This window comes from Saimiri boliviensis, chromosome 1, assembly GCF_048565385.1.
Source record: "Saimiri boliviensis isolate mSaiBol1 chromosome 1, mSaiBol1.pri, whole genome shotgun sequence".
NCBI lineage: Eukaryota > Metazoa > Chordata > Mammalia > Primates > Cebidae > Saimiri > Saimiri boliviensis.
The window spans coordinates 163,492,921-163,512,089 of NC_133449.1; the positions used below are offsets into that span (position 1 = coordinate 163,492,921).

At 38.7% G+C, this 19,169-nt stretch overlaps 1 protein-coding gene and 1 long non-coding RNA gene across 14 annotated transcripts in view; both read left to right on the top strand.

The window, feature by feature from the left end:
* LOC141580128 (uncharacterized) overlaps positions 1 to 18,760 on the top strand; it is a 38,879-nt gene extending 20,119 nt beyond the window's left edge. For both annotated transcript variants that reach the window (XR_012512216.1, XR_012512215.1), the window contains exon 2: positions 1 to 18,760. This exon is cut by the window's left edge. This is a non-coding gene — a long non-coding RNA (uncharacterized LOC141580128).
* PPP2R2B (protein phosphatase 2 regulatory subunit Bbeta) overlaps positions 1 to 19,169 on the top strand; it is a 520,898-nt gene that overhangs the window by 250,341 nt on the left and 251,388 nt on the right. The window lies entirely within an intron of this gene.

The following is a 19,169-nucleotide window of genomic DNA, read 5'->3' on the forward strand; positions in this document are numbered from 1 at the left end:
AGTGCAGTGCCGCAATCTCGGCTCACTGCAACCTCCATCTCCCAGGTTCAAGCGATTCTCCTCCCTCAGCCTCCTGAGTAGCTGTGATTTCAGGTGCCCACCGGCACACCTGGCTAATCTTTGTATTTTTAGTAGAGACGGGTTTTTCCATGTTTGGGCTGGTCTTGAACTCCTTACCTCAGGTGATCCACCCTCCTCGGCCTCCCATAGTGCTGGGATTACAGGTGTGAGCCTCTGTGCCTGGCAACCCAGTGACTTCTTAATGGTTAACTTTTTTTATAAGTAGAAGGAGTATACTCTAAAATAATGATTAAAAAGTGTCATATACATAACCAGTAACATAGTCACTTGTTATCATGATCAAGTATCATTATTGTATGTAAATGTATGTGTTCTACTTTTATACAACTGACAACAGAGTATGTTTATTTATACCACCATCACCACAAACATGTGAGTCATGAGTTGCACTCTGGCATACGATGGTTACAGCATCACTAGGCAATAGGACTATTTTTAGCCCTGTTAAAATATTACAGGACCGGCCGGGCATGGTGGCTCACACCTGTAATCTCAGCACTTTGGGAGGCTGAGGCGGGCAGATCACCTGAGGTCGGGAGTTCAAGACTGACCTAACCAATATGGAGAACCCTCCATCTCTTCTAAAAATACAAAATTAGCCAGGCATGGTGATGCATACCTGTAATCCCAGCTACTCAGGAGGCTGAGGCAGGAAAATTCCTTGAACCCAGGAAGCAGAGGTTACATTGAGCCAAGATCATGCCATTGCATTCCAGTCTGGGCAATGAGAGTGAAACTCCATCTCAAAAAAATAATAATAATTTATAGGACCGCCATCATATACTGGTTCATCATGAAATGAAATGTTGTTATGCAGTACATGATTGTACCTCAATTGCTTTGTGAAATGACAGTATGGTAGCAAGTCACCTAATGAACTTGGAGACCAGTAAATATTAAACCTGATATATAGGCCTGATGTGGTGGCTCAAACCTGTAATCCCAACACTTTGGGAGGCCAAGGCAGGAGAATCACTTGAGGTCAAGAGTTCAAGACCAGCCTATCCAACATGGTGAAACCCTGTCTCTAGTAAAAATACAAAAATTAGCCAGAAATTGCTTGAACCGGGGAGGTGGGGGTTGCAGTAAGTTGAGATTACACCACTGTACTCCAGCCTAGGCAACAATACTATTGGTTAAAAATACTATGTGATACATGCAGGTGGCTAACCAACATGGAGGAAGAATGAGCTAATATTTGTTAGGGTTCGGGTACTGTTGGTTGGGCTTTATACACATTATCATATTTTAGTGTCTCATTAACCTTATTGAGTGGATATGACTATGATTGAAATCCTGGTAGCTAATTCTTTATAGGCATTAGCTTGTGGCAGATACTGTGTTAAACATATCGCTTAAATTATTTAGTTTACTTGTAACATTCCCATGACATACCTATGATTAGCCCTATTTTACAGATGAGTAAACTGAGAAAGATTCCTCATGCTTTTTCAGCCAGAAGTCGAACCCAGGTCTCTTTAATATTAGAAGCACCTTGCATACAGCAGTAATAAAGTAAAATAAAAATAACAAATAGAATAAAAAAGAAACATCTATTAAGTATTAACTGTATACCAGCCACTGTACTGTATGTTTTGCATAGAATGTCTTACATAATCCTCACGATCCCATGATGTAGGCACTCTCACAATACCTATTTTACCTCTGAGAAAATACAGGCTTACCAAGTTGAAAAACTTGCTCAGGTTTACACAGCTAGTAAGAGGTAAACATGAAATTCAATGAGTGTGACTCTATAACCTAAACTGTTAGCCAATTGGCCTGCAATGAAAATAGATTATCAAAATTTTAGACCTATTTTTGACTTAAAAAAAAAAAAGTTATTCCTACAAAGTAAGGGTAGTTACATGAATAAAATAGAGGTCTGTAGGGATAGACTTTAGATTCTTTGGATAGTTTGAGACATGAGACATCCTGGCTTCCCTTCCCACCCATATGAAACTGTAACCTGCACCTCTTTTGTGTCGGTCAGTTTTCTTTGCAGGATTCTTTATACGGTGTCTCTATGAAATAGGCCGAAGGTACTTAACATACCATTCTCTGTTTGCCAGAAAATTCCTTAAAGTGTGAGAGCAGAGTTTCCCATCCCAGCCCCGCCTTATCTGTACCTCTTGCCTTTAGCTGTGCTTGGCTTCACAAGAACAATATGATTTTACTCATGTTGCAAACCAAACAAAATATGCTGACCCCTTACCCACTTTTTAATTTCATTTTTCATTGCCCATAAGCATGCCCATTAATATTTCTATGCTTAAGAAGCATATAACCCACATTTATTTAGCAACTTACAATTGTACTCCTACCAAAATATAATTTAGCCATTCAATTTCGCAACGAATCACAGATTTAAAAATGTGTTTTTTTCTTATCTATTTAGCAGGATATTGTAATTTTTTAAAAAACAAAAGAGTTAGTGTTCTTTGCCCATAGAATCATTCATTAATGTAAGTATATTAAATATGGTGGCCATGTCACCCTTGTCTTAGAGTATATTTTTCTTACTCTTATTAGAATAAAGATGAACTAAGGCCATAATCTTTAAATCACATTAAGCAGGCTTTTAAAACTATCCTTTCTTTCCATAGAAAGGTCTGTATTATTCAGCTCACTTGTCCTTTCTTCTCTACATTAAAGAAAATATTCCTGATTCAGAGGACTGCCCAGTATCAAAGTTTATTTTTTCCTTGAATAATAGCCAAAATGTATTATTTCTGATTTTCTGTGTGATTAATTGGTATCATTTTACTAAATCAGGGTTGTTAACTCATCTGGATGTTTTTGGTTTTGTAAGTCTCGTAAGGAGTTGTTTGAACATCAGAAACAGTGATAAATCACATGTAAATCACAGAACCAGACCTGAGACCTGAGAATTCCTAAGAGGGGAAAAAAGTTTCTCAAGAGAGTTTGGCTTGCAATAAAACAGGATTGTCATGTTTTTAGTGTTGTCTGTTTTATGTTGGAGGGAAAAAAGATCATCCTCTTTGTCCATCTAGTTACTCTCTGGTATTATCTCCGTCTGGCTGTCTCTACAGCCTTGGGCCTCTTAGCTTTGAGTAAGTGTGTACCAGCAGCTATTAATAGCTGAATTCTACAACATTCTGCTGTCACAGATGGAATCTGAGCTTCTGAACACTAAGACCATAAAAACTCATTACAAAGAAAGCAGTACATTCTATGGCACTTAATGCAATTAAGCTATCTATAAATAAGGAACATTCTGAAGGCAATGTACCAGCCCTTGATTCTCATTTGTAGATCTCATCCACTGACTTGGTCATTGCTACAGAAGTTTCTATTTTATGATGTTAAACAGATCTGGGTATTAATCTGAGAACTTTATGTAAAACAGCAAGAGAATGTCTTTTTTATTAAAAAAAAAGTAATAGTAATATTTTAGGGTATAATAAAACATTACAACAAAGAAAAGAACATTACAACATTACTAATTTTGTAATACAACATTACAACAAAGAAATAAAACCTTGAACTAGAGAATGTGCATTATGGATGGTAGAATCCATGGAGATAATCTATGGTCATGCAGGAGGGGGCTGCTCCTAACCTCCTTAAACTGCAACTATTGCAGCCAGTACACCAGCATAAAAGAAAGCATCGTGATTGCTACACACACACACACACACACACACACACACACACACACACACACACGTGTGTGCACACTTCAAATAGGCCATGGAGTCTCCCAATTTTTTTTCCCCCTGAGAAAGACAGAGTTTGCTCTCTCTCAAGGAACTGTCTTAATATTACTATTTTAAAGTGTAGGAAGACGACAGAAAAAGGGCTTAAAGTCTATTTCTGGGCCCTCTTTCTCCATGATCCCCTTTCCTTCCCAGTATTTACCAAGAGAATTAAAGGATTTGTTAAATCAGATTAACTACTTGTGTCATCTGTTCTACCCTCAGTAATATCAGAGCAGCAAAGCCAGGAAAGTGAAACCCAATGCTGTGCATGGAGTTCTTTATCAATACTTATTGTATAAATGAATGGGAAAAAATGTCTTTATTTTCTCATTTTGTTAGAATGTAGATTCTGTGAGGGCAGGACCATACAACCGTATGTTCACTTCTCTAGCCCTAACATTGACCACAGTAAACATTCCTGAAAAATGAATAAATAAATGGAGTTAAGGCAGCTTGCAAGCTCTTGCAAAGGGTTCATGTAAATTTCTTCTCAGCTCTGTGCTGAAACAATGCCTCAGTCTTTACATAAGACATTTTGAAAATAATTAACTGATATGTTCTGGGTGCTCTTTCCCTTTCATTCATATTTTAGTTTACCTTACTCTGCACCTTGATCTATGGTCTGTGCTATATTTTTTGTTGTAGCTGAGAACAGAATTTCTAAACACAAATCTCCCAATGGTACTTTGAAAGTGAATCTCATCTGAAATAAAATAAAGCAACTTAGGAGCATAGTTTATCTACTTGAACCAGACATTTGAAAATTTCTCCTAATAGCTACTGGGGTGAGGTTTGGAAGTAGGGGTTTACGATGTGGTGTAATTATCCCTGCCAATTCAGCTAACTCATGTTTTTATTACTATGTTCATAAATCATGCACATAGCCCCTATGATATGTTTGGTATCAAGGATACAATAGTGAGTATGACAGAAAAAATAGTCATACCCTTGTGGACTTAAAATGGGGGAAGAGAATGGAGAGGAAGCAGAAACTTAAGCAGTTTCAATAAAATGTAGTAAGTGCTAACTTTAGTTCAAATATTTATTGAGCACCTGTGATAAGCCAGCATTCCAATAAGATTGAAGACATAAGGTATAAATACAAGTAGCCAATTAATGTCTGTTAGATAGCAATGTAAAAATTAAAAAACCGATATTCCAGGGCAATGGGTGATTTGTTGACAGATGTCTGGTGTAGGCAGAAGTGATATGTATGCAGAGAAAGATTAAATTACTGTAAGTTGGAGCCATCTGTGAATGTTCTTGGAGGAAGGGGAATATCAACTGGATCTTTAAGAATGAGAAGGATTTAAATAGATGAGAAGTAATGGCACTAAATACCATTTTAAATGGTATAATTATTAAAGTTGCTGAGTTTTGACAAACAACTCCACTAAAATACATTTTAATTGAATTTCTTTATGCTGCACAAAAAGTAAGTTCTGGTTGGTTTATGGATACTGACTTGGTAAATTGTTAAGTGGTAACTTAGTGTTCTTGTGATTCCAGGGCTTGTTCCACCTCTGGTCTGTTGCATCATGGAAACTGGAGATTATCTTGGGTTGGATTCACAAAGCAAATTTTCTCTTATTCCCCTCCTCCTAAAAAAGCTTATTTTCAGGGTGATTTCTTAAATGCTAGACTTGGACTCTCAAAAGTTTTCTACGTTGGAGTAAGGGATCTAAGAAGTTCTGGCCAGCTCCAAAATTAACCTATATCCAAAAGACTCGTTTAGGTTTAGGAGACTGTAGACATGTTGGTTGAGAATGAGCTTTGAATTCAGAATAACCTGACTTCAAGTTTTGTCTCTGCCACTCTTTATTATGTTGGACAGGTTATTTAATTATTCCTAGATCATTTACTTTAAAGTGAATGTGTTCAGATTAAATCATGATTGGGGCATTTTTAAAAAATAAATGCCAAGTACTGAAGAGGTGGCAATGATGTTGAGCCTAGAGATAACTGAGACTTTGGGTATTAACCTTTGAATTATTTATGGGACATAAATTTTATAGTTTCTACATTTCTGTACTTTCTTCAAGTGAAATTCTCCTTATATCTGTAATGCCTAAGAGTCCCTTGGCATGAGATGGGTCCTTAATTCCCACAGACCTGTTCTGAATTGGAGGAGGCAATAAAAACTTTAATTATTAATGCTCTGTCAAGAATATCTTACTACCTGTGATACCAACAAAAAAAGGGGCTATGATAAATGCTTACTTTTATGGCATGTCATAGCACACTGTCATAGCATGTCATAGCATGTCACAGTTTGCAAAATACCTTAAAATATACCGCTGCATTTATTGCTTCCAAAAAGTTAGTGGCTTTCAATCACCTCTTTTTACAGTTAAAGAAACTGAGGCAGAAAAAGTAACTTGACTCAACCAGGTTATCAGCTAATAGGTAGAGGAGCCTAAATTTGAATTCAGTTATTCTAATCAGTCCATAAGTATTTCTTTAACCCTTACATTTTTAGTCTATTTGGAAAGAAAAAACACTTATGATACAAATAGAAATGCAAGCAAGTGCAAATTCATGTACCTCAATGTGATTATTAATATCTGATGGGTAAAAGAGTAAAAAGAGATACTTTACTGAGGTAGCCTAAACAAATTAAAGCTTGTTAGGAAATCAGAGTATTAGGAGATACTATGTGTTTTGTTTCTCCGAATAAACATGGGAGTGTGGGTCACTGCACTGTGAGATAACACATCATTTCTGAATATGTGTCTCCTGCTGAACCAAAGAGGAGAAACAGATGCTTTCCCAGTACCATGGACAGCTCAGCAACCCTCTGAAGGGTTGTTCCATACACAACATGAACAAAGTCTTGCCTATGTGATAGAATCGGCTCTGTGAAACCCAGGGGAACTGACCTGACCTTGTAATGTTCACTCAGTGAGGAATGTAAATTTAAAATATCAGCCGAGTCGCATTAAATGCTTATTCAGGAGGTTTCATTAATGTCAATAATAAGTATAAAACATTTAAAATTATTGATTTTTGGCTGGGCACAGTGGCTCACCCCTATAATTCCAGCAGTTTGGGAGGATGAGGCAGGTGGATCACTTGAGGTCAGAAGTTCAAGACCAGCCTGGCCAACATGGTGAAAATTTGTCTCTACTAAAAATACAAAAAAAAAAAAAAAAAAAAAAAAAATTAGTCAGGTGTGGCAGTAGGCACCTGTGATCCCAGTTACTCGGGAAGCTGAGGTGGACAAATTGCTTGAACCCAGGAGGCAGAGGTGGCAGTGAGCTGAGATTGCACCACTGCACCCCAGCCCCATCTCAAAAAAAAAAAATATTGATTTTTGCATTTTTCTCAATTTGGGACTAGGAGAGTTTCAATTAATTATTTTGTGTTTTCCTACAGTTTTCTTTCTATCTCTTTTAAAGCCCATTTCAAAAATGATCACTCTACTGCAGTTGTATGTCATGAGTCTACTTTTTTTTTAGTGCACATTCCCTTCTTCTTACCCCAAACTCAACTATTCTATGTATGGACAACTCTCTTCTGTGATAAGAACCAAATGAAAAGCCACAGATGCTAATCATATAGCTATTGAGGGTTCCCTAGAAAGTCAAAGACCTAACTCATAAATTGGAAAGCATATAACATGGGTGCTATACCAGTAGTATCTGCCCTCATTGACCTGAAAACTAGAGATGACCATGAGGAACATAAATTGAGTCAACCTCGCTACCAGTGTGGACATCTTCCCTATCATTCTTTCCATGTCGTGAATCTCTATCTGATTTTTAAGGATGGGTTGGGAGGATGAGACTGATTGACTGTACTAGGCTTTTGGAATAGAAATAGCTTCATGTTCAATAAACTTTCTGCTCTTCAGTAAATTATGCTGCTAGCAGATTTGACATAATTACGTATATACAATTCAAATCCTACTTTGTGTAGCTTCCTGTGGCACCTGATAGAGGGGAATTTGTGCCTCAGCTGCTTATACGTGAAGAGGAGGGCAGTGGAAACTTGTTTGGAGAGCACTCGGTGTTTTCGCCTGCATTCACTTTGCATACACATCCACCACCAGGGATCCAGAGGGGAAATGCAGTGCTATCCCTAAGCTTTCAGATGGTACTCGCTGACTTGTAAGCAAGGACTATTACAGCATAGGTTTGGTTGAGTCTTTCCCAACTTTTCTTTTTCAAAGTAACTTGAAATGAGACAACAGAGACTTCTGTTTTGCTAGGTTTTGCAAAATCACTCTGTTAATACACAGGTGGGTTACTGGGGGCTATTATTTTTTCATGTTATTAAAAGGAAAATTCGGAAAGGAAGGGAGAACTATTTCATACTTCTTCTTGAGAAGAGCAACGTATGTTTGTCTTGGGTGATTGAATTCATTTCCAAGATTTTAAACTTTAAAGTGGATGAGGCACTATAACATTAGGAATGAGGTTTCCAGATAATTTTGAAGTTAATTCTCTAAATTAAACTACTTGGAAAATCTGTTCTTCCCCTTTCAATACAGTCTACTCGTTATGTGGTATGCCATCTGAGTAAACTCTGGTCACAGAGCGAGTCCACCATAGGCAGTGATATACAGGCTATCAGATAAAATCTCCGGATTGAAACCAGAACAGGGAGCTGAGTTCCAAATTGGAGAAGAAGCATGTGTAACTTCTTGGTTCACATGGAGGCAGTGTCTCCAAACAGTCCCTTTGCCAAAAGACTCAGCTTTCCTCAAATATAAATAAAAACAAAAGTCCTTTGTTCTCAAGGATATAAGAATGGTGTTTACAATTGGCTCACTTCTTCCTACAGGTTCTAAATCTGAGGACTGCATTGCTTTCAGTTTTAAGGAGGTTATGTAAATCTAGATGGCAAAGGCACAGAACGACTTATCTTGGTGATTTAGTGATAACGAAAGAAGCTTATTTCTTCATTTAGCAAATGTTTATTGAGTATCTACTATATATCAACTACTGTTTCATGTGCTGGGCATAGAGCAGTAGGTAAGATCAAGATTTCTCTCTTTTCTCATCATATTCTATGGAAGGAAGAATCCAAAAAGCAAATGAGAATTTTGTATGTTGATAAATGGTATGGAGAGATTAGGACAAGGCTATGTTACAGACTGTGAGTGGTAGACTAACATATTAGATGGAGAAGTCTTCTTCATGAGAAGACCTGCATTACAAAAAATACCAAAGATGAGGAAAATCTAGAGAATGAGGAATTCCTGGAGAGAAAGGAGTAAATGCAAAGGCCCTGAGGCAGTAATGAACATGGACAGTGTGATAAACAGAAGACCAGCGCAACCTGAGTATAATGACTGAAAGAGAGACAGTGGCAGGAGAGTCACTCATCTTGTCAGGAAGACATGAATAACAAAAAAAAAAAATCCTGAAGATGACGAAAATCTAGGCAATGAGGACTTCCTGGAGAAAAAAGAGTAAATTCAAAGGTCCTGAAGCAGTATTAAACATGGAGAATGTGATAAACAGAAGACCAGCGCCACTTGTGTAAAAAGACTGAGAGACAGTGGTAGGAGAGTTCGACAGCATCCAGACCATACGGAGGCTTGGAGGCCATGAAAAGCTGGGTGATTTTATTTGGAGAGCAAGGAGAAGTCATTGGAGGGCTTAGAAGCAAGAGAGTGATGTAATTGGAGTTGTGCTTTCCGGAAGATCACTCTTTTGGATGTTCACCCTCATTTGCAAGTCTCTGCTCTAAATTGGGGAGCCAGTCCTTGTTCTGGCTTCTTACCAATTTGTTGTTGTTTTACGAACTTTCTTTTCTTGTAAAAGGAGTATATTTAGGAAAAGTACCCAGCATAGTACAAATGATTGGGCAGCTATATCACTTTTAGATGGACTCATTTTCGAAATGTGAGACAAGGTTTTACATGGAAATAGCACTCAAAGGCTCAGTTCTAGTCTTACTTGGGCCACGGAGTCACTGTGTGTTTCGAGCAGTTACTTAATGTTCTCAGTGTGTATTTTGCCGTTGGTAAAATGTGAATATTAGTAGCTCCTTTGCTCACCTTACATAAATGGGAATCTGCAATGTGCCATCCTACTAGGATATGCTTTTTATGACACCGAAGTGGCTGAAAGCTAAATTTTATTTATAATGCATTCGTGTAATTAAGCTTGTGTGTGTGTGTGTGTGTGTGTGTGTGTGTGTGTGTCGTACTAGGCACATGGGGTCTAAATAGTTCCAATCGTAGTTGCCATTTTATTGAGTCTTAACTGGGTATTAATTACTTAGAATTTTCTCATTCATTTCTAATTTCTACTCCATTACATAAGTGATATTATCTTTGGAAGTGAGAAAATGGAGGCTTAGAGAATTTACTTTCCCAAGCTAGTAAGAGATGACTGAGGTTTCACCCCAACTCTGTGTGACCCCAAAGCCTGTGCTGTTAAGTTCTGCTGCTTTTTAGGACTCCAGGGCTAAGCATAGAGGCAGGGCTAACAAGCTTTCCTAGTACGTTGTGATATACATGCACAAAGTGCTGTGACAGCCAGAGAAGGGAGAGACATGCTTAGCTGGTTTCATGGGAGGGTGGGGGGATGTTTTGAGCTTGATCTATGAGGATAAATCAGAGTTTCAAGGGGGCATTAATGAGTGGTATGACAGTGAACAATGAAGAAAGGACATCTCAGAAAATAAAGATAGCCTAAGCAGATGTCTAGAAATGGGAGAGAAGAGTACAGAATTGAGGGATGGCGGGTAGGTTGATGTGACTTGAGGTTGTGTGCTATTGTACGTGTGTGCACACATGCATGTTCATGTGTTGTCTGTGGGGTTTTTGTTGTTGGAGATTGCGTATTTGTACTCATTTCTCTGTGGATACTTTTTGGTGTGTGGGAAGGTGTTGTGTTCTGTGTGATGTGTGGTGAGTGACCTGGTGAGAAGTCAGGGTGTGGTTGAATGTGCCACTGTCAAGGAAGTGGCATGATAGAAGGAGGGAGGCCTATTAGAAGGTGGTGCACTAATCTTGGTGAGAGATGGTGTGGACCAGGACTAACACAGTGCAGAGGGCATGGAGTGGAAAAGGAGATTTATGTGAGAGATATTTTGAGATAGAATTAGTAGGGCTTCTATCTGGGTCAATGGTGCAGCTGAGAGGTGTTCAGAATGGATCCTGGGTCTCTAGGTTGGCAATTTGATGGATGGAGTCCTAGGAACTTAAATGAAGAAAGTAGCAGCAGAGGAAGATTTGGAGAGAGGAGGAGGCAGAGGTCGATTTAGGACTCAGCAAGTTTAAGCAGCCTGACGTCCACATGGAGATGCCAGTGTTGCGGGTGCATGTGGAAATATGGTCGAGTTCAGTAGAGGCATAGCCTAGGGGAAAAGTAATGGGAAAAAAATATCCCCAAACAGCATGGCCTTTTTTTATATGTAATGCTATAGTGGTATGCTTTTGTAATCACATTGCTTCTTTAGATTGCGTTTTAAAACTCCACTAAACACAGGAGGTTTTCTGAAGAAGTGTTTTCTGCCCCTGAGAAAATATTGGCTAATTTTCAATTATCCGCAAATGATTACTCATACCAATTGCTTTTATTCATTAACTAGCTGCTCCATTCTACCTAGCATGGTTTTGTTTTTGTTTTGTGTATTTAAAGTTTTTTAATGTTTAATTGACACATAATTATTGTATACGTATGGGTACAATGTGCTGTTTCGATACATGTATACAATGCATAATGATCAAATGGGGGTAATTAACATATTTTATCACCACAGACATTTATCATTTCTTTGTCATGAGAACACTCAAAACCCCCACTTCTAGATATTTTGAAATTACAGTGTATTGTTGTTAACTATCGTCACTCTTCTGTGCAACAGAACACCAGAATTTATTCCTCTCATCTAACTGTAACTTTGTACCTATTGGGCAACCTCTCCCAATAACCTATTTCTAGTAACCACAATTCTCTCTACTTCTCTGAGATCACCATTTTTAGATTCCACACGTGAGTGGGATTATGTGCCTATTTGTCTTTCTATACCTGGCTTATTTGACTTATTACAATGTTTCTGGGCTTATCCATGTCTCTGCAAATAACAGAATTCCATTTTTTAATGGCTGGATAGTATTCCATTGTATTATGCATAGGTACCATACTTTCTTTCTCCATTTATTTGTTGATAAACACTTAGGTTGACTCTTATATTGACTATTGTGAATAGAGCTGCAGTAAACATGGGAGTGCAGCTATCTCTTTTTCATACTGATTTCCTTGGGATATACACTCAGTAGTGGGATTGCTGGATCATGTGGTAGTTCTATTTTTAATTTTTGACAAACCTGCCTAGCATGCTTTTAAGGGTATCTCTGTAATTTCTTTTTAAAAAGAGCAAATTCATTTTAATATACATTTATCCATAAAAACATATTTAGAAAGCTAAATCTTATGGAGGAAATAAGTATTCTAAAGCTAGCTGTAGCTAGTTTTAACATAGTACGTTTTCTAAAATTGCCTTTTTTACCTCCCTATTCTTTTGTTAGGAAGGTCAGGCATCTGACCTTTGGAATCTCCACATTCAAAGACAGGTGGCATGTTGTGTTTCCATTTCAGTTCTTCTGTCCTGTGATTGTGCCTCTCTCTGCCTACCCCCATCCCACCCCAGTGTTCTATTTACTCCAGATCGATTTCTTGAGAATATACTCATCCTTAGGTTTTGTAGTATTTTGCAGAGAATCTTATCATGACAAAAGGAGAACTCTCCCCGTAGCCCACTGAGAAATTGTTAGTGAAGAAAAAACATCTTTATCTCACAACACAAGATGCAGGAGAGCAGCAGCCTGGTGATGAAAGTGATGAATCAGCTCAGATTTACAGATTCTTGGCCCCAAAATAGTTCATTTTCAAAATATATTATTCAGAGCAAGGCCTGAGCAAGAGAAAGAATTAGAGCTGATTTTCAGCTGGAGATTTTGTGCAGGAGAAGAAAGCCTGCACTGATTTGTAGGCATAACTGACCTTGGTAGGAGTGTTTGATTTTCAAATGCAGAGAAGGCCATCTGTTGGTTCTTGAGGGTAGGGGAAGAGGCAAGATGATCATCTTTACAGCATGCTGTACTTTGTCCTTGTTCAGAAATTTTTGCAGGCCTTGCGTCAATTCTTCTTCAGACACTATCTTTATATCAGGGAGTCAAAACTCGGAGATTAAAGTATTGGCTCAAGATCGCCCAAGAAATCCATGGAAGAAGATGGACTAAAATCCACATCTCCTGATGTCCAGGCCAGCATCCTTTCTATTAACCTGTTAATGTCAAATCCCTGCCATTACTTGCTCTTATCATCTTAGCCAAGTTACTTAGTCTCACTGAGTCTCAGATTTCTCATCTGTAAAGTTGAAATAATGAAACGATGTCATGGGTCACTGAGAAAATTAAGTAACTTAAGATGCAAGGGGATAGCACCTGCACATGGTAAGGTGTTCAAAATATGTGGGGCCCCTTGTAACAATGGGTGGCTATTAGTGATGTTTCTTCAAGTCGTTTTCAAGAAGAGCTCAGCGGTTTATAAATCTTGGGGCAGGGATAGGGACATCTCATTATATGGAATGAGAGTAAGGAGAAAATGTCCATCAACTACCAAGTGGCAGGAGCAGAGACTGAGTTGGAGGTATTTTTAAAATCCTCGTGATTTTTTTTGCACCTAATTTTTTTTTAATATAGATGAATGGCTTTGTAATTTATTTCATTAATTATTAAACAAATATTGTTTGGCTATCTTATGTGCCAGACACTGTACTAAGTGCTAGGGGCATTGCAGCTATCAAGACAGCTTTCCCTACCCACCGTGGAGTCTAAACTTTAGTGGGGAAGACATACTTTGGTCAAACAGTCACAAAAGGAGTATATAAACTCCAACAGGATGGCTCTTCTGTGATAGAGTCATCATAGGCCCTGCTGGGATAACCTGACCTAGACTTACGGGATCAGGGAAGGCTGCCCTGAAGAAGTGATTTTAAAACTAAGGTTTGGGCGCAGGGCAGCCCTACCAGGCAGACAAAACAGCATAGGCAAGGCCATGAGGTAGAAAGGGATCCATGACTTTGGGGAAAACAAGTGGGGCGGAGCAGTGTGAGCAAGTGGGAGGATGGTGTTTTATGGGTGTCAGAGTCATGTCCTGATCTGATAATTTTAAATGGCATCAAAATAAATCATTGTTATGAAATGGCTGGCAGAAATATGACTGTTGGTCAAAGAGATATAACTGAGCCTAGATGAGAGATGTAACGTGTAGTATTCCACTAAGGTGTGAACAGTGATTGCCTTGGGAAAATGAGTTTGGAAATGGGGAAGACTTTTATTTTATATGTTTGCATGTATTTTTGAAAAATATTTTACAACAAGCCTATGCTATTTTAGTCATTAAAAACACTAGTTAGAGGCCAGGTGCAATGGCTGACACCTGTAATCCCAGCACATTGGGAGGCCAAGATGGGCAGATCACGAAGTCAGGAAATCTAGACCAACTGGCCAACATGATTAAACACCATCTTTACTAAAAATACAAAATTAACTGGGTGTAGTGGCGCATGCCTGTAATCTCAGCTATTCGGGAGGCTGAGGCAGGGGAATGGCCTGAACCTGGGAGGCGGAGTTTGTGGTGAACTAATATGCACGCCAGCCTGGGCAACAAGAGTGAAACTTCATCTCTAAAGAGAGAGAAAAAAAAAAAAAAAAAACTAGTTAGAGACTTTTATGTAATAAAAAGGGGCCTTTTCAAATCCTGTACCAGTATCTACATTAAAAGAGAAAAGGCTCACAATAAAAATAATTGTGTGAGATGATGGAAATATCAATTTGCTTGATTTACCATTTCACAATGCATACAGATATTAAAAGATCACATTGTACACTATAAACATATACAATTTTTATTTGCATGTAAATAAATTTATCATCAAAGTTTTTAAAAATGGTGGTGGTGGGATGGAGGTAGCTTCTCTGTCCTAAGTAGTGAGCACCTAGGCCAGATGTCCAAGTCAGTGACGAAGAAAAAAGTGTCTTAGGCTTTCTGGTTGATAGCATTGGGAATGTTTACCTTGGGAAAGGGGAGATTTGCGTAAGTAACTTAAATATCATTCCGAGTTTTAGGATGACTCACAGCTGGAAGGAGGAGGCAGTAAAGAAAGATCTTGACACTCTAGATGATGGGTCAAATGCAGTAACATGAATTGTGTGGGGATCAATGCCAGTATCTTTCCTGAGGTCTTACAAATCCACCTGCATGCATACAGGGAGGGGAGTAGCCCTTGAGAGCAATGCTCATCACAATAAGCCTCCAGAGTCTTGGTTAACTCCAGGAGGAACTCAAAAAGCCGTGTAGCTGCCAAGAAAAGGTGTATGTGTTTTGGCAGCATTAATGGAAATCTACTGTCTAGTTTGATTCTTAACCACTGATATTCATCAAAATCACCTGACAGTCTTTTTAAAAATATGCTCAGGCCCCACCCAAACTCAGTATATTCAAATCTTGGGAAGAAGGGATAAGGAATTAGAACATGGATTTTGAAATCAGCTCCCGCATGTGGGTCTCTGATTTTAAAGACTGATGTAAGGCTCTTCGATGTTAAAGGATCTATAATCTTAAATTTTTAATTTCTGAAATCATGTTTCATAAAATAAGTTGTGTTTTTATTTGATTATAGAAGTAATTTTTGGACAATGCAGTCTTCATTCTAAATTTTCTACTTAAATTCGTTTTAAATAAAATCATGTTGTATGCATCATTTTGTAATGTGATGTCTTCATTTAATATTCCAATATGGACATTTTTCTGTGCTCTTTAGCATAACTTTTAATAGGTGCATAAACTCTATTATAGGAGATAACCAAGATGCGCTAAATTTCTATCATCATATATTTGGATCTTCTCCAAAATGTTTCACTATTGTTATTTTTGGAGCTAGTCTCAGTTGTTCAAAGTAGAGTGCAGTAGCACAATCATGGCTCACTGCAGCCCAGCCTCCTGGGCTCAAGTCATCCTCCCACCTCAGCCTCCCTAGTAGCTAAAATTACAGGCTTGTGCTGCCATATCCAGCCAATTTTTAAATTTTTTTTTTTTTTTTTTTTTTTTTTTTTTTTTTTTTTTTTTTTTTAGTGATGGAGTCTCACTTTGTTGCCCAGTCTGGTCTCAAACTCCTGGGCTCAAGCAAACGTTCTGCCTCAGCCTCCAAAAGTGCTAGGATTACAGGCATGAACCCACTGTTATTAATAATACCGTAAGTGTGTGCCATTACACTTTGGAGAGGCATATTGATACAGCGGAGTGGTCAAGATGGTGGAAGTTTCATGATCTTGATATTAGGAAAGGGGAAAGAACTTTAATCTGGAGCAGGTTTAGTGAGGTTGGAAGAGTGGTGAATATCTTCAAATATTTGCAGGAAAATCAGACAGAAAAGAAGTCAGTTGGTTTTGCCACCTCAAAGGGCACAACTAGAACCAGTTGGGAAAAATTTCAAAGCAGCTTTCAACCTAAAGTAATGGATTTTTAAATAATGAATAGTTTTGAAGATCTTGCTTTTCCTATCCTTAGGGATGTTCTAAGTGTGAGTTAGCATTTGTAAAGAATGTAATTAAGACTATTCAGATTCCTGAAGAGTGTGTGTGTGGAAAGGTGGGGGTCAATTAAAATGGAGTCACTAACCTGAAGCCTGCAAGCTGCAGCCCAAAAGTAAAAGGGTTTGTCCAGCTAATCAACTCTTCTAAACAATTTGAATTCAAATGCCTTTAGGCAGAACATTCACTGCTCAATTAGCCACAGGCCACACCTCTCCTCTTATGTATTTCACTTGCCTGCACTCCTTAAGGCATTTAGTTTACCACCCCTAGTAGGTACTCTAAATCCTTTGCTTCTGTGAATATCATTTATTCATTCAGATGCTTAGCGAGCACCTACTGTGTGTCAAGTATTGTGCAACCTACTAAGATAGAAATTCACCGGACATGCAAGACTTATAAAGAGACTTAGACTCCCACATAATAATAGTGGGAGACTTCAACATTAATATTAGACAAATCAGTGAGACAGAAAATTAACAACGATATCCAGGACTTGAACTCAGATCTGGAACAAGTAAATGTAATTAACATTTATAGAACTCTCCACTTTAAATATACAAAATATACACTCTTATCAGTACCACATCATATCAACTTAGAAGTTTAAACGAAATCTTGGTTGGCTCCTTGTTTGTTATTCTCTTCCCTCATTTTCTTTTATTTCTCCATTATTAAGGACAATTATAGGCATACCCATATTTAGATTGCATTCTAGCCTGGGCAATAAAGCAATACCCCCATCCTCTCTCCCTCTTTCTCTTTCTTTTTCTTCCTCTTCTTTATTCTAAAAAAAAAAAAAAAAAAAAAAAAAAAAAAAAAAAAAAAAAAAAAAAGTTGTTACCTTTTGATCCAATAATTATATTTATAGCACTTTGCCATAAGAGGAAGAAAAAAAAAAAAAAAGAAAAGAAAGAAATTCACCGGAAAAATGGCCTCTCTGCTCTGGAGAAGTATATAGTGAAAGTGTGTGCAGACGTGTTGAATAAACATACATTGAGAGGGGAAAGATGGGCTCTGTAATTAACTCCAGAAGGTCTTGAGACCAGGTGATGTTAACAGCAAAGAGTGCTTTGGCTTGTTAAGAAGAGAAACTTTCATAATCCAGTTCGCAAGGAAGAAAATGGACCTTGCTGGAATAACTGGGTTTCTCCCAGCAGACTGGTGTAGGCAGTGCCAGCACGCACATCCATCAGGGGTGCTATGGAGGGGATTCCAGCTCTGCAGAAGTAAATAGGTGGCTTCCGTATCTCCTTCCTGCTGCAGTTGTTAGCAGCGGAATGTATCCGAGTCGTGTGACACCAAAGTATGTTACCAGAGGCAAACCTGTACAGGTCTGCAGACACCTCAGTTCTTGCCTCCTCAGAAGAAAGAATTCAACTGAGGGGCATAAGGCAGAAGGAGACATGAAGGCAGGAGTGAAGGGAAGTAAAGTACAGTTGGAAAGGGCAAAGCAAATAACTTGAGAGATCAAGTGTGCGGTTTGACCTTGTGACTTGGGGTTTTATATGTTGGCCTACTTCCAGGGTCTTGCATTACTTCTTTCCTGATTCTTCCCTTGGGGTAGCCTGTCTGCATGAGCAGTGGTCCACCAGCACGTGGGAGGGACCACGTGCACAGTGTGTTTACTAAAGTTGTATATGTGCTCACTTGAGGTGTTTTTCTCCTTACCAGTCCAGTGTTCCTACATGGAGCTCGTCTGCCATTTGGCCTTAGTGGGCATGCTTGAGCCCACTCAACCAGTTCTTGAGATCTTATCAGGAAGCTGCTGATCACCAGTTTCAGATGTTTCTGTCCATTGGGAGACTTTGACATCTATTGGGTACCTTTCCCTGCCAGTGGCAGTAACCAATTATTATTTTAGAAAGACTGTTAACAACTGCCTGACCCATCACCTGATGGTCTCCTTACGTTCCTGGTGTGTGTTGCAGAGGAGCCCTCACCTACTCTGCTATTTCTGGCTAGCTACCTACTGTAACATAGGAACCTGTCATCTTTGGATTTCATGTAGGAGAGCTACAAGGGAAGAAAGCAGCATTTGAAGAAGTTGGGTAGTTAGGAAACTAACATTGTCGGCCCAGCCCGGTGGCTCACGCCTGTAATCCCAGTACTTGGGGAGGCTGAGGCAGAAGGATCATGGGGTCAGGAGATCAAGACCATCCTGGCTAGCATAGTGAAACCCTGTCTATATTAAAAATACAAAAAGTTAGCCGAGCATGGTGGTGCGCACTTGTAGTCCAGCAACTAAGGAGGCTGAGGCAGGAGGATCACTTGAACCTGGGAGGCAGAGGTTGCAGTGAGCTGAAATTGCACCACTGCACTCCAGCCTGGGTGACAGGGCAAGACTCTGTCTCAAAAAAAAAAAAAAAAAGAAAAGAAAAGAAAGAAAGAAAGAAAGAAAGGAAAGAAAACATTGTCTCTCCCCAAAGGAAAACAGAAACCATAGGATATGAATTTTTTTTTTTAGCTGTTTTCTTTTTCCTTCAGTATTTATTTGGGGATGGAGTGTTTTACCCCCATTCTGATATTCATAATCTATTATAAAGCATTTACTGAATGAATATTTTTTACTAGATACTTTGCTCAGTGTCCTGTGTACAACAGTTTATTTCACCCTCATGGTACTCTGAGTACCTCCATTTTATGGATATGGAAACTGAGGTTCAGAGAAAGGCCCCACTTAACTGCTGGACCCTAGTGTCAGTCCCTGTTCTATGTGTCCCAAGGCATGGCTTTAACTGCCACAATCTACTGCCTTATTGATATTCTTCAAGTGAGAGGGTTTAGCAGTTTTATTTCACTTTTCTCCT